Source organism: Trichomycterus rosablanca, chromosome 7 (assembly GCF_030014385.1).
Source record: "Trichomycterus rosablanca isolate fTriRos1 chromosome 7, fTriRos1.hap1, whole genome shotgun sequence".
Classification (NCBI taxonomy): Eukaryota; Metazoa; Chordata; class Actinopteri; order Siluriformes; family Trichomycteridae; genus Trichomycterus; species Trichomycterus rosablanca.
In genome coordinates this window covers 81015-88727 of record NC_085994.1, presented here as the reverse complement: position 1 = coordinate 88727, position 7713 = coordinate 81015, and positions in this window count along the sequence as shown.

Here is a 7713-nt window from a genome sequence, read left to right as displayed (position 1 = left end):
CCTACAGAAGCTCCTCTTCATCATGTGATCATGTGATGTTCCTTTGATCTCTGTACTGAGAACCTGGACGTGCCTCGAGTCTTTGATGTTATAAATAATTACAGGGGGGTGGATCTGTACCCATTCCGAAAATCACACGTCCTGTTCACTCCACCTCATGTGACTGTATTTATGAATCTAAAAGGTGGTGTGGGTGTCACACAGAAACAAGGACCTGAGGACCCGAGTTTGATCCCCACCTAATTTTTTTTGTGAATAGTTTGGTATGTTCTCTCAACATCTATATGCATTCCCTCTGATTGTTTGCTTTAGCACCAGGTGGGAGGAACTGATGACTGATAAACTTCTGTTCTCAGCTCAGCTTTGGCTCAGTGTTCCTGTAGAAACTTTAACTACATTCTGCACAGCTGCTGAAATTAAAACCACGTCAATTCAGTTAAACTTTGATCAACTGGTTAAATGGATCAGTCCAGAAAATTACTTTATTACAATGGAAATAAATAAATAAAATGAGTTTTTAACTTGAGTTCACACATTTTAAACACATAATTCTGTAATTAAATTAATTAATTTAATTCACTAATAACAGCAGTAATTAAATAATAAAATGAATAACGTTTGTATCTGATTGGCAGCTGAACGCAGGTTTTAGTTCCTGGTTAAATGTGGATGAATGAATGACGTTAACACTCACATGTTTGTGTTGTAAAGCTTTCCTGGAATGTTAATGATGTGAAACACGTTCTCTAAATAGAATCAGAAGAACTCTAGTAACACAGAACGCAGTGATGCAGTGACGTAGTTGTGCAGTGATGCAGTGATGTAAAGGAGGAACATGGTGTGAGAATCACCCACCGAAACGTGTTTCTATTTACAAACTATCAGCAGTAAAACATTATAAATCTTTTCTTTCTACTTTCATCAGTGAAATAAAGACTGAAGAGAACGAAACACGTCACACATTCTTCTGTTTACTGAGTTTTACTAAACGTCCCAACTTTTCTGATGAGGGAAAATGTCATAAAAGTTAAAGCAATTACATTTCGGCATTTAGCGGACACTTTAATCCAAAGCGACTTACATTACATAAATCAAAACCTTTCCTTGCCACAGTCGCCCTCGGCTTGCTCAACAGGGGTTTTTGTATCTGTTGGTCCTGGATTTTGTAAAGTTGCTTTGAGACAATGTATAGCACACTAAAGATTATACTTACCTCGGACTGAACATCAGTTCCACAGGAAACTTTAATCCTGCAGTAAATGAACTGAGAGAAAAAGCTCGCAGGGCGTCGACGCCATAAAACGTCAAACATTCGTGGAAATTCCAGTTCGAATCTGGCTTAAAATTTTTGAATCAATAATTGAACCGATTGCTCTATATGGCAGTGAAGTTTGGGGTTCGCTTACACACCATCAATTCCATAATTGGGACAAACATCCATTAGAGACCCTGCACACAGAGTTCTGTAAAAGCATCCTAAAGGTGCACAGACACACCACGAACACACACCAACACACCACTAACACACACCAACACACCACTAACACACCACCAACACACCACTAACACACCACTAACACACCACTAACACACACAGACACACCACGAACAATGCGTGCAGGGCAGAATTAGGCCGATTTCCACTAATTATCAACATACAGAGAAGAGCAATCAACTTCTGGAACCATCTAAATGAGAGCGACCCCCAATCTTATCATTATAAAGCCCTGAAACACCAAGAGCTGAGCAAACATACCAGTCCCCTCATCCAACTGGTCCTGAGTCACTACACCCACACACCACTAACACACACAGATACACCACTAACACACACAGACACCCTAATAACACACACAGACACTCTAACACACACAGATACACCACTAACACACACAGACACTGTAATAACACACGCCGCCACACCACTAACACACACTAACACAATAAAGACTCAGGAACAGAAGAAATCTGCAAACCCAATTAGAATAAACCAAATTACACAAAAACTCCGAACTAAATATCTGAATTATTGGGAAACTGAAACTAAAACTCAAAGTAAAATGCAGTTATTTATTATTTGTTATTTGACCCTAAACAGACACTACAGTGCAGCAGATTATCTGAGCACAGTATCCGACTTTAAATTAAGAAACACCCTGACGAGGTACAGACTGAGCGCACACGACCTGGCCGTGGAGACGGGGCGACACACCCGGTCCTGGCTGCCCCGGGAGGAGAGGTTGTGTCAGCACTGCACTCTCAGTACAGTAGAGACGGAGCTGCACTTCCTCACCCGGTGTACCAAGTACCACCACGTCCGCTCCCAATTCTTCCCTAAATTTAATAACATCATCCCCAACTTCACCTCCCTCCCAGACCCCGACAAACTGCCCCACCTACTGGGGGAGCACAGAGAGAGCTGCACACTAGCAGCACTCTATACTCACACCTGCCACCAGGTGAGGGACAGTGGGTGACCATGTCCCATACACACACACACACACACACACACACACTCACACACACGCACAAACTGATTGTTTTACTACCTCATTATTGTAAATATTATACTTTTTATTGTTATTATTTTGCACTGTTTTTATTAATATTTTATTCTATTCTATATTTTTTGCACATGTAACTGTTCTGTATATTTTTGTTCTTTCTTATTTTTATTGTTTATATTTCTCTGTAACTTGCTTTGGCAATACGAATGTCCTTATTTGTCATGCCAATAAAGCTTCTTTTGAGTTTGAGTTTGAGTGTTACAGTGAGTGTGTGTGTTACAGTGAGTGTATGTGTGTGTGTGTGTGTGTTACAGTGAGTGTGTGTGTGTGTGTTACAGTGAGTGTGTGTGTTACAGTGAGTGTATGTGTGTGTGTGTTACAGTGAGTGTGTGTGTTACAGTGAGTGTGTGTGTGTGAGTGTTACAGTGTGTGTGTTACAGTGAGTGTATGCGTGTGTGTGTGTGTGTTACAGTGAGTGTGTGTGTTACAGTGAGTGTATGTGTGTGTGTGTGTGTTACAGTGAGTGTGTGTGTGTGTGTTACAGTGAGTGTGTGTGTTACAGTGAGTGTATGTGTGTGTGTGTTACAGTGAGTGTGTGTTACAGTGAGTGTGTGTGTGTGAGTGTTACAGTAAGTGTGTGTGTTACAGTGAGTGTATGTGTGTGTGTGTGTTACAGTGAGTGTGTGTGTTACAGTGAGTGTGTGTGTGTGTTACAGTAAGTGTGTGTGTGTTACAGTGAGTGTGTGTGTGTGTTACAGTGTGTGTGTGTGTGTGTGTGTTACAGTGTGTGTGTGTGGGTGAGTTGGTGTGTGTGTGTGTGTGTGTGTGTTACAGTGAGTGTATGTGTGTTACAGTGAGTGTGTGTGTGTGTTACAGTAAGTGTGTGTGTGTGTGTGTTTCAGTGAGTGTGTGTGTGTGGGTGTGTGTGTGAGTTGGTGTGTGTGAGTGTGTGTTTCAGTGAGTGTGTGTGTGTGGGTGTGTGTGTGAGTTGGTGTGTGTGTGTGTGTGTGTTACAGTGAGTGTATGTGTGTGTGTGTTACAGTGAGTGTGTGTGTGTGTTACAGTAAGTGTGTGTGTGTGTGTGTTTCAGTGAGTGTGTGTGTGTGGGTGTGTGTGTGAGTTGGTGTGTGTGAGTGTGTGTTTCAGTGAGTGTGTGTGTGTGTGGGTGTGTGTGTGAGTTGGTGTGTGTGTGTGTTACAGTGTGTGTGTGGGGGTGAGTTGGTGTGTGTGTGTGTTACAGTGAGTGTATGTGTGTGTGTGTGTTACAGTGAGTGTGTGTGTGTGTGTGTTACAGTAAGTGTGTGTGTGTGTGTGTTTCAGTGAGTGTGTGTGTGTGTGGGTGTGTGTGAGTTGGTGTGTGTGAGTGTGTGTGTTACAATGAGTGTGTATGTGGGTGAGTTGGTGTGTGTGTGAGTTGGTGTGTGTGAGTGTGTGTGTGTGTGTGTGTGTTACAGTGAGTGTGTATGTGGGTGAGTTGGTGAGTGTGTGTGTTACAGTGAGTGTGTGTGTGTGTGTGTGTGTGTGAGTGTTACAGTAAGTGTGTGTGTGTGTGTGTGTGTTTGTGTGTGTGTGTGTGTGTGTGTGTTTCAGTGAGTGTGTGTGTGTGAGTTGGTGTGTGTGTGAGTTGGTGTGTGTGAGTGTGTGTGTGTGTGTGTGTGTTACAGTGAGTGTGTATGTGGGTGAGTTGGTGAGTGTGTGTGTTACAGTGAGTGTGTGTGTGTGTGTGTGTTACAGTGAGTGTGTGTGTGTTACAGTAAGTGTGTGTGTGTGTTTCAGTGAGTGTGTGTTTCAGTGAGCGTGTGTGTGGGTGTGTGTGTGTGTTGGTGTGTGTGAGTGTGAGTTGGTGTGTGTGTGTGTTACAGTGAGTGTGTGTGTGTGTGTGTGTTACAGTGAGTGTGTGTGTGTTACAGTAAGTGTGTGTGTGTGTGTGTGTTTCAGTGAGTGTGTGTGTGTTTCAGTGAGTGTGTGTGTGGGTGTGTGTGTGTGGGTGTGTGTGTGAGTTGGTGTGTGTGAGTGTGAGTTGGTGTGTGTGTGTGTTACAGTGAGTGTGTGTGTGTTACAGTAAGTGTGTGTGTGTGTGTGTGTGTTTCAGTGAGTGTGTGTGTGGGTGTGTGTGTGAGTTGGTGTGTGTGAGTGTGAGTTGGTGTGTGTGTGTGTTACAGTGAGTGTGTGTGTGTGGGTGTGTGTGAGTTGGTGTGTGTGAGTGTGTGTGTGTGTGTGTGTGTGTGTGTGTGTTGCAGTGAGTGTGTGAGTGTTTTACAGTGAGTGTGTGTGTGGGTTTCTGAATCAGCCCAGTGCTGCCACATCACCACACTGCTGCCACATCACCACACTGCTGCCACACCATCACCACACTGCTGCCACACCATCACCACACTGCTGCCACATCACCACACTGCTGCCACACCATCACCACACTGCTGCCACATCATCCCACTGCTGCCACACCATCACCGCACTGCTGCCACATCACTACACTGCTGTCACATCACCGCACTGCTGCCACACCATCACCACACTGCTGCCACATCACCACACTGCTGCCACACCATCACCGCACTGCTGCCACATCACTACACTGCTGTCACATCACCCCACTGCTGCCACACCATCACCACACTGCTGCCACATTACCACACTGCTGCCACACCATCACTACACTGCTGCCACATCACCCCACTGCTGCCACACCATCACCGCACTGCTGCCACATCACTACACTGCTGTCACATCACTGCATTGCTGCCATACCATCACCACACTGCTGCCACATCGCCACACTGCTGTCACATCACCACACTGCTGTCACATCACCGCACTGCTGCCACTTCACCACACTGCTGCCACACCATCACCGCACTGCTGCCACATCACTACACTGCTGTCACATCACTGCACTGCTGCCATACCATCACCACACTGCTGCCACATCGCCACACTGCTGTCACATCACCACACTGCTGTCACATCACCGCACTGCTGCGACATCACCGCACTGCTGCCACACCATCACCACACTGCTGCCACATCACCCCACTGCTGCCACACCATCACCACACTGCTGCCACATCACTGCACTGCTGCCACACCACCCCACTGCTGCCACACCATCACCGCACTGCTGCCACACCAATCACCCCACTGCTGCCACACCATCACCGCACTGCTGCTACATCACTACACTGCTGTCACATCACCCCACTGCTGCCACACCATCACCACACTGCTGCCACATCACCACACTGCTGCCACACCATCACCACACTGCTGCCACACCCTCACCACACTGCTGCCACACCATCACCGCACTGCTGCCACATCACTACACTGCTGTCACATCACCGCACTGCTGCCATACCATCACCGCACTGCTGCCACATCACTGCACTGCTGCCACATCATCACTGCATTGCTGCCACATCACTGCACTGACCTGATAAATGATCAGCAAAGATGGTCGTCTGGTTTAGGTGTGTTGGGCTCTAACAGGGTTTCAGATAAACGTTGTTGGGCTGAAGATGTTTGTACAGTGAAGACTGAGGAAAAAAACTTCGACTGAACTAAACCCTCAAAACATTCATAACATGTTTATGTAAAATTACTGTAAAGTTTATTTAAAGTTTCTGTAAAGTTCCTGTATGTAAAGTTTGTGTAAAGTTCCTGTAAAGTTTACACAGAAACCTTAAATAAATCAGAAAGTGACAATAATCGAGCTGTGAACACTTGTGAATTTCTCACCTGCAGCAGGTGTGTTGCTTCAGAAGATCTGATCCCAGTACAGTAACCACCAGTCAGGGCTGAACTGGGTGTGGCTGCTCAGTTCACCTTCCAGCAAACAAAAACTCTCATTTGTTCATTAAAAATAATTCAGATCCTGTCTGATTATTAATGTAAGATTTATTATATTTATATTTTATATTTACTGAGTGATCAGTTTCACAAAGTGTTCGGTTAGACAAACTTCCATCACTTCAACATTCTGCACAGTTTCAAATTAGGTGCTAGGTTAAAAATATATTATGTGGCCCAGAACATTTGCACCCCCACCATAAAAAAGGTAAATAAACAGTAAATCTGCATAAAAATTAGAGAATTGTGGATGATGTGTTAACTTATTTTTTATTTCGAAATACAAAATCAACAGTTTATGTGAGGTAATAAATTTATTAATACAGTAAAACTGCTGATCGTCGCTTCAGTTCGACTGAAGTTATTAAACTTTTACTGGAAATTTCCATCGTTGATTCTGTAGGACGATAGTGGAACGATCTGCCACGACCTGTTTCTGACTCAACATACAAGAATCTTAAAACGTTCACTTTTACTGTCACGAAGATCCACCAGATAAACCGGGAGCGAAAGTCTGAGCTCACCAGTAAAAACCAGTAAAAACAATTATATTTAATCATTTGAATGGTGAGATTTTGAACACTTTAACAGTTTCTGAGCATCACAAACGTTCCTCCACAGCTGAGCGTTCAGTCACAACATGAGCTGGATCATCAGATTCTGCAGGCTGTCATTACAGCAAGAGAGAACATACCAAATACACAATGTAACACAAAGCTGGTTTGTTTCTTATGATTGTAAGGTGATTTTTTTCTGGTTCCATTAAGACAGGACAGGTAGTTTCAGGTTACCCATGATTCATCAGTTCAAGTTTAATATCAAACACCATCACGGCTGATTTTATATCTCCACTCCACCTCACTTACTCGTCTTTGTACTGTGGGAGGAAACCAGAGCTCCCGGTGGAAACCCACACATGATTCTATAAGGAAAAATGAGCGAATCCTCCCAAGTGTTTACAGCAGGAGGAGAAGAATCCATCACTGACTGATGCTGTGATGAAAGTGTTTCAACAAAGAACTGAATCAGGGACGGACGACGTTTCTGTTCCTCTTATTCTAGTTTTATATTCATCTTCAGAACCGGTTACTTTCCTCTCGTTACTTTAATGTTATAAATGTGTAAATGAAGCTGGATTATTTATTTATTTATTTCAGGCTGTAAGAGAATAAAAGTGAATTTCACAGGATCATAAAGACTCACTGGATTTTAAATTAATTCATTTTAAATGAAATTTAAATGTATTTTAGTTTCTATAAGCACTTTAATGATTTATATTAAAAGTGTGTTTATTGTGTTTAATAAATTAATGTTTATTCTTAGAAACTTTAATAAAAGTAAAAAGCACAAATTTTAT